Consider the following 7,774-nt stretch of genomic DNA (forward strand, 5'->3'; position numbering starts at 1 on the left):
GCTTATCCGAGGTCGGGTTGCGGGGGCAGCAGCCTAAGCAGAGAAGCCCAGACTTCCCTCTCCCAAGCCACTTCGTCCAGCTCTTCTCGGGGGATCCTGAGGCGTTCCCAGGCCAACCGGTTTACATAGTCTTCCCAATGTGTCCTCTGTCATCCCCGTGGCCTCCTGCTGGTCGGACTTGCCCTAACGAAAAAAGCAATAAAAAAGGATTCAAACACAACTCCTACACCAAATATATATAATGTCTAAAATGCCTGTAATATTGAATCAATGTGAGTTTTACTTGAATCAGTTGTTTTTGTAAGGTTTGCAAAAACAAAAATTAAGTTTAACACTTAATGACTGTGTAACTGCCACACTCAATATGACAGTTATTTAAACATAACTCCTAAACTACACATGAACATTTTCTAATAATGCATGAAGAAATGTATCTTTGTGAGTTTTACTAGTAACATTTTCTTTTGTAAGGTTTGCAAAGACACAAGTTAGTTTGTTATACTCACTATGACTTTACGGTGGCAGAGGGGTTAGTGCATCTGCCTCACAATACGAAGGTCCTGAGTAGTCTTGGGTTCAATCCCGGGCTCGGGATCTTTCTGTGTGGAGTTTGCACGAGTATAACAAACTAACTTGTGTCTTTGCAAACCTTACAAAAGAAAATGTTACTAGTAAAACTCACAAAGATACATTTCTTCATGCATTATTAGAAAATGTTCATGTGTAGTTTAGGAGTTATGTTTAAATAACTGTCATATTGAGTGTGGCAGTTATACAGTCATTAAGTGTTAAACTTAATTTTTGTTTTTGCAAACCTTACAAAAACAACTGATTCAAGTAAAACTCACATTGATTCAATATTACAGGCATTTTAGACATTATATATATTTGGTGTAGGAGTTGTGTTTGAATCCTTTTTTATTGCTTTTTTCGTTAGGGCAAGTCCGACCAGCAGGAGGCCACGGGGATGACAGAGGACACATTGGGAAGACTATGTAAACCGGTTGGCCTGGGAACGCCTCAGGATCCCCCGAGAAGAGCTGGACGAAGTGGCTTGGGAGAGGGAAGTCTGGGCTTCTCTGCTTAGGCTGCTGCCCCCGCAACCCGACCTCGGATAAGCGGAAGAAAATGGATGGATATAGTATAACAGTTATACTGTCATATTAAGTAAAAAAAACTAACTTGTGTCTTTGCAAACTTTACAAAATATAATCATTCTAGTAAAACAAACAAAGATACATTTCTCCAAGCATTATTAGCCATTGCGCATTTGTTGTTTAGGAGTTATGTTTAAATAACTGTCAAAGTAAATAAAACCTAATTTTTGTATTTGCAAACCTTACAAAAACAACTGATTCTAGTAAAACTCACAGATACAATATTACAGGCATTTTTAGACATAACACATGTTTGGTTTTGGAGTAATGTTTATATATTTTTCATATTTAGTATGACAGTTATACTGTCATATTGAGTAAAAAAAACCAACTTGTGTCTGTACAAACCTTAAAAAATATTTTTTTCCAGTAAAACTTACAAAGAGACATTTCCCCAGGTATTATTAGCCATTGTGCATGTGTGGTTTAGGAGTTATGTTTAAATAAATGTCAAATTGAATGTGGCAGGTATACTGTCATGAGTAAAACCTAATTTTTGTAATTGTAAACCTTACCAAAATACATTGCTGTTTGGTTTTGGAGTTATGTTTTTAGAACTTTCATATTTAGTATGACAGTAACACTGTCATATTGAGTAAAATAAATAAATAAATAACTTGTGTCTTTGCAAACCTTACAAAAGATCATTATTCTGGTAAAGACTTAGACTTTCTTTTTATTGTCATTCAAATTTGAACTTTACAGCACAGATAAGAACAAAATTTCGTTACATAAGCTCATGGTAGTGCAGGATAAAAAAGCAATAATGTGCATATATAAATAAATAAAAATAAAATATAAATATGTATATAAAGTAAATAAATATACTTAAATATATATAAATAAATAAAAAGATTACTGTGCAGATAAATATATTGCACTTTTTCCACATGCGCCCACGTTTATGGGTGTATGTTATATTGTTTTTTTTATTCCAGCGAGTTAATCCATTTTGAGGGGAGTTGAGGGGATAATTTAATTATAATCCGTTCAAGAGTCTTACGGCCTGAGGGAAGAAGCTGTTACAGAAGCTGGAGGTTCTGCTTCGGAGGCTGCGGAACCTCTTTCTAGAGTCCAGCAGTGAAAACAGTCGTTGGTGGGGGTGGGAGAAGTCTTTGCAAATTTTCTGAGCCCTGGTCAGGCAGCGCTTTTTGCGATCTCCTGGATAGGAGAGGAGTCATGCAGATCTTTTCCGCCGTCCTCACCACTCTCTGGAGAGACTTCCAGTCTGAGGCACTGCAGGCTCCAGTCCAGACAGAGATGTTGTTGGTCAGCAGGCTCTCTATAACAAAGATACAGTTCTCCAAGCATTATTAGCTATTTGCATTTGTTGTTTAGGATTTATGTTTAAATAACTGTCATAGTGAGTAAAACCTAAATTTTGTATTTGCAAACCTTACAAAAACAACTGATTCTAGTAATACTCACATGGATACAATATTACAGGCATTTTTAGACTTAATGCATGTTTGGTTTTAGAGTTATGTTTATATAACTTTCATATTTAGTATGACAGTAAAACTGTCATATTGAGTAAAAAAACAACTAACTTGTGTCTTTACAAACCTTACAAAATAGTTTTCCCAGTAAAACTCACAAAGATCCATTTCTACAGGCATTATTAGCCATTTTGCATGTGCGATTTAGGAGTTATGTTTAAATAACTGCCATATTGAGTGTGACAGTAAAGTCATAGTGAGTAAAACAAACTAACTTGTGTCTTTGCAATGCTTACAAAAGAAAATGTTACTAGTAAAACTCACAAAAGATACATTTCTTCATGCATTATTAGAAAATGTTCATGTGTAGTTTAGGAGTTATGTTTTAATAACTGTCAAAATGAGTGTGGCAGTTATACGGTCATTCAGTGTTAAACCTAATTTTTGTATTTGAAAACCTTACAAAAACAACTGATTCTAGTAAAACTCACATAGATTCAATATTGCAGGCATTTTAGACATTTCACATGTTTGGTTTAGGAGTTGTGTTTGAATACATTTTAATTGCTTTTTTCGTTAGGGCAAGTCCGACCGGCAGGAGGCCACGGGGAAGCCCCAGGACACATTGGGAAGACTATGTCAGCCGGCTGGACTGGGAACGCTTCGGGATCCCCCGAGAAGAGCTGGACGAAGTGGCTGGGGAGAGGGAAGTCTGGGCTTCTCTGCTTAGGCTGCTGCCCCCGCAACCCGACCTCAGATAAGCGGAAGAAAATGGATAGATTTAGTATGACAGTTATACTATTATATTGAGTAAAAAAAACTAACTTGTGTCTTTATAAACCTTGTTTTCTAGTAAAACTCAAAGATACATCTCCAGGCATTATAAGCCATTTTGCATGTGTGGTTTAGGGGTTATGTTTAAATAACTGCCATATTGAATTATGAGTAAAACCTCATTTTTGTAATTGTAAACCTTACCAAAATACCTGATTCTGGTAAAACTCACAAAGATTCAATATTACAGGCATTTTTAGACGGATTGCATGTGTAGTTTTGAAATTATGTTTATACAACTTTCTTATTTAGTATGACAATTATACTATCATATTGAGTAAAAAAACTAACTTGTGTCTTTGCCAACCTTACAAAAGAACATTATTTTAGTAAAACTCACAAAAATACATCTCCAGGCATTATTAGCCATTTTGCATTTGTTGTTTAGGAGTTATGTTTAAATAACTGGCATAGTGAGTAAAACCTAATTTTTTGTATTTGCAAACCTTACAAAAACAACTGATTCTAGTAATACTCACATGGATACAATATTACAGGCATTTTTAGACATTTTGCATTGTTGGCCTTCCGCCCGATTGTAGCTGAGATAGGCTCCAGCGCCCCCCGCGACCCCAAAGGGAATAAGCGGTAGAAAATGGATGGATGGATGGGTTTAGGAATAATGTTGCAATACATTTTTATTGCTTTTTTTGCATTATCTCAGGATTGTAAAAATATTACTGTCATATTGAGTAAAAAACTACTGATTGGGTGTGGCAGTTAGTCACACCCAATCATATTGTTGAGATAGCAACAGCTATCTTAACATTATGTGTAAAACCTAATTGTTGTATTTGCAAACCTTACAAAAACAACTGATTTTAGTAATACTCACATGGATAAAATATTACAGGCATTTTTAGACATAATACATCTTTGGTTTATGAATCGTGTTCGATTGCTCCTGCTCACAGAACCACACAGCAGCGCACGACACACGAGCCACAAGCCCACAGCCCAAGGCAGTTATATACCCCTGCAAATCCACAAGGCACGACACTTACTTTGGAGGCAGAGTTTCCTCTGCCCCTGCGGGTTGTGGGATTCTGGGGGTTATTTTCGGTAGCCTGCGGGTCTGCTGGGTAGTCCTGGGGATTCCTTCTCAACCTGCGCGCGTTCACCCGGTCCTCCTTGTCAAGCCTGACGATCCTCCTGGTCGCTCCTTTTTAAATGTGTGCAGCCCTAATGCTCCACAGTTGCGTCTGATTTCAGGTGCCGTTCGATCGGGCACTTTGGTTGTCAGGGGCAACAAGCTAAAAGGGGCAACGTCTTAAAGTGCCAGCAAAGTCCACAAGAAATAAAATTATGCAATTAAAAATACAGTCAAAGTCCTCAAAGTGTAAAAACATGCAATTAAAAATACAATCAAATTGTAAAATGTAAAAACATGCAATTAAAATCTACAACAATAAAAACACTCAGACATGCATGACAATGAAACAAAAAAAATAAAATCCCCTTCTTGTGTCCCATCACATCCCCCCCCCCCCATACATTATCGTTGTCAGTCCCTGCAACGGTGCGAACTCTCGTCTGCATAGCGGGCAGGCAACTGTCGGTCAAAGCCTTTTTTAGCTCTTCATAGGACGTCTGACACTCTGGTGTCCACACTATTTTGTGGGCCTGTGCCTTCTTGTCGGTGGGACGGCCAGTGAGGCCGTCCCACCGACATTTATTTAGGGGACGGGCTATTTTAGTAAATGTAAAAACATGCAATTAAAATCTACAACAATAAAAACACTCGGACATGCATGACAATGAAACAAAAAAAATAAAGTCCCCTTCTTGTGTCCCATCACCCCCCCCCCCCCCCCCCCCCCCCCCCCCCCCCCCCCCCCTATTTTAGCAAACCCAGCCACAAAACGTTGGTAATAGCCTGCCAATCCAAGAAACGCTCTCACTTCCTTGACAGTGGTCGGAGCGGCCCAGTCCTGTACTGCCTTAATTTTACCTGGGTCCGGTCTCACTCCATCCCGATCCACCACGTGTCCCAAGAATTTCACCTCACGCTGAAAGAGCTTGCACTTAGAGGGCTTGAGTTTAAGTCCATGTCGCTGCAACCGTTCAAACACCTGGTCCGATGCTGTAGATGGGCAGTGAAATCAACAGAAAAAATTATTATGTCATCAAGATAAACCAAAAATGATTCCGCTATTTTACCATTCAAACAATGATGTATAAGCCGTTGGAAAGTGGCAGGTGCATTGCATAGACCAAATGGCATGCGTTCAAACTCGAACAGTCCGAGGGGAGTTGTAAATGCAGTCTTTTCACGATCGTCCGGGTGCACCTCCACTTGCCAATATCCACTAGCGAGGTCTAAGGTCGAAAACCATTCAGATTTGCTCAGACCAGTAAGGGTCTCTTCGATTCGGGGGAACGGAAAGGCGTCTTTATGTGTAACTGAGTTTAACCTCCGGTAGTCTACACAAAAGCGCCAACTCCCATCCTTTTTGCGGACTAACACTATAGGTTCTGCCCAGGGACTGCAGCTTTCCTTTATCACTCTCTGTTCAAGCATACCTGAAAGCATGCAGTGTCTTCACTTCCTTATACTACAGAGGCGGGATGGGTCGGTATCTCTCCCTGGTAGGGGCGGAATCTCCAGTCAATATCCTGTGTTGCACAACACTGGTCTTTCCAAAGTCCTCATGTTGTGCAAACACCTTCTCCCACTTCGCCAGCAGGGCGCGTAGCTGCACCTGTTGCTGCTCAGACAGATCCGGCTTATCACTCAAATCCCTAACATCTGGGGACAGTTCTGGATTGGTTTGGGCTGTGGCATCAATGAGTCACACTTTTACCACACCCTCCTCTACTAGAGACAAACACAGATCCTCAGCTCCATGCACATCACTATCATCAACACAGAACAGCTGCCCTAACTTCTCAAATCGTTTTAAGGAAATACTGTAGGAATGGGGGTTATAAACACGGAGAGGCAGCCTACCTCTGTTCACCACGACCAGTGATTTTGCCACACCAACTGCACCGGCAGTTGGCGTGGCAGGGCGCAGTAGTTAGCCCCACACCAACATCTCCTATGGGGGATATGTAATACTAGTCTTCGAGGCCAATCTCACGTGGCCTAGCAAACCATCTTCAGCAGCAACAGCTTCTATACGGGAACATGTAGCAAAAGCTTCCCTCCACACCTTTTGCTTTTGAAGATGCCGAAGAGTAGAGGTCTTAGGACATTTAAAAACGGCATCCCAACAACCCACGATTAGATTCATACCTATTATGAAGGGGTGTGTACAGTTTTGATCCGCAACAATTACTACTCCTCTTTCGGGAACTTTAACACCCTCTACCTCAAAATCAAGAACCGCATAGGGGATTTCCAGGACATTAGCTTCTCCTAGACGAAAAAGGGTAGGGGTCCTTTCGAGCTTAGCTTTGGTAAAGTGAGCATTAAATAGGCTTTCGGAGCGTCACTTGGGACCCGGTGTCTAAAAGTCCTGGCAGAATAGTGCCTCCAGCGTCTACTTGTATTGTGGGGCATTGACCTACAAATGTTTCTGGGGCCCTGGATGATGTTGGCGTGGTGGCCAGCCCTGCAACTCGGACCTCAGCAGCAGGGACATTTAGTTTAAATCCGGTGCATGTGTAGTTGCAGTGCTGAATTTTTAGACATAATGCATGTTTGGTTTTGGAGTTGAAGTGAACTTTTGTTTATAGTATGACAGTTATACTGTTATATTGAGTAAAAAAACTAACTTGTGTCTTTACAAACCTTACAACATATTTTTTCCCAGTAAAACTCATAAAGATACATTTCTACAGGCATTATTAGCCATTTTGCATGTGTGGTTTAGGAGTTATGTTTAAATAACTGATATTGAGTGTGACAGTATACTGTCAAAGTGAGTAAAAAAACTAACTTGTGTCTTTGCAAACCTTACAAAAGAAAATGTTTCTCGCAAAACTCACAAAGATACATTTCTTCATGCATTATTAGAAAATGTTCATGTGTAGTTTTGGAGTTATGTTTATATTGAGTAAAAAAAACTAATTTGTGTCTTTACAAACCTTACAAAATATTGTTTCCCAGTAAAACTCACAAAGATAAATTTCTACAGGCATTATTAGCCATTTTGCATGTGCGATTTAGGAGTTATGTCTAAATAACTGTCATATTGAGTGTGACAGTAAAGTCATAGTGAGTAAAACAAACTAACTTGTGTCTTTGCAAACCTTACAAAAGAAAATGTTACTAGTAAAACTCACAAAAGAAAATGTTACTAGTAAAACTCACAAAAGAAAATGTTACTAGTAAAACTCACAAAAGATACAGTTCTTCATGCATTATTAGAAAATGTTCATGTGTAGTTTAGGAGTTAT

The 7,774-nt window shown here is 39.5% G+C and overlaps 1 long non-coding RNA gene across 1 annotated transcript; it reads right to left on the bottom strand.

Annotated features, from left to right (window-relative positions):
• Nucleotides 1-2,167: 2,167 nt before the first annotated feature.
• On the bottom strand, nucleotides 2,168-4,875 carry LOC140679594 (uncharacterized). Its single transcript, XR_012051001.1, has 3 exons — nucleotides 4,435-4,875; nucleotides 3,154-3,348; nucleotides 2,168-2,439 (listed from the first exon to the last, which is right to left on the bottom strand). It is a non-coding gene; the product is annotated as an uncharacterized lncRNA (long non-coding RNA).
• Nucleotides 4,876-7,774: the final 2,899 nt, after the last annotated feature.

The sequence above is a fragment of the Nerophis lumbriciformis genome, linkage group LG19 (assembly GCF_033978685.3).
Source record: "Nerophis lumbriciformis linkage group LG19, RoL_Nlum_v2.1, whole genome shotgun sequence".
Lineage (NCBI taxonomy): Eukaryota > Metazoa > Chordata > Actinopteri > Syngnathiformes > Syngnathidae > Nerophis > Nerophis lumbriciformis.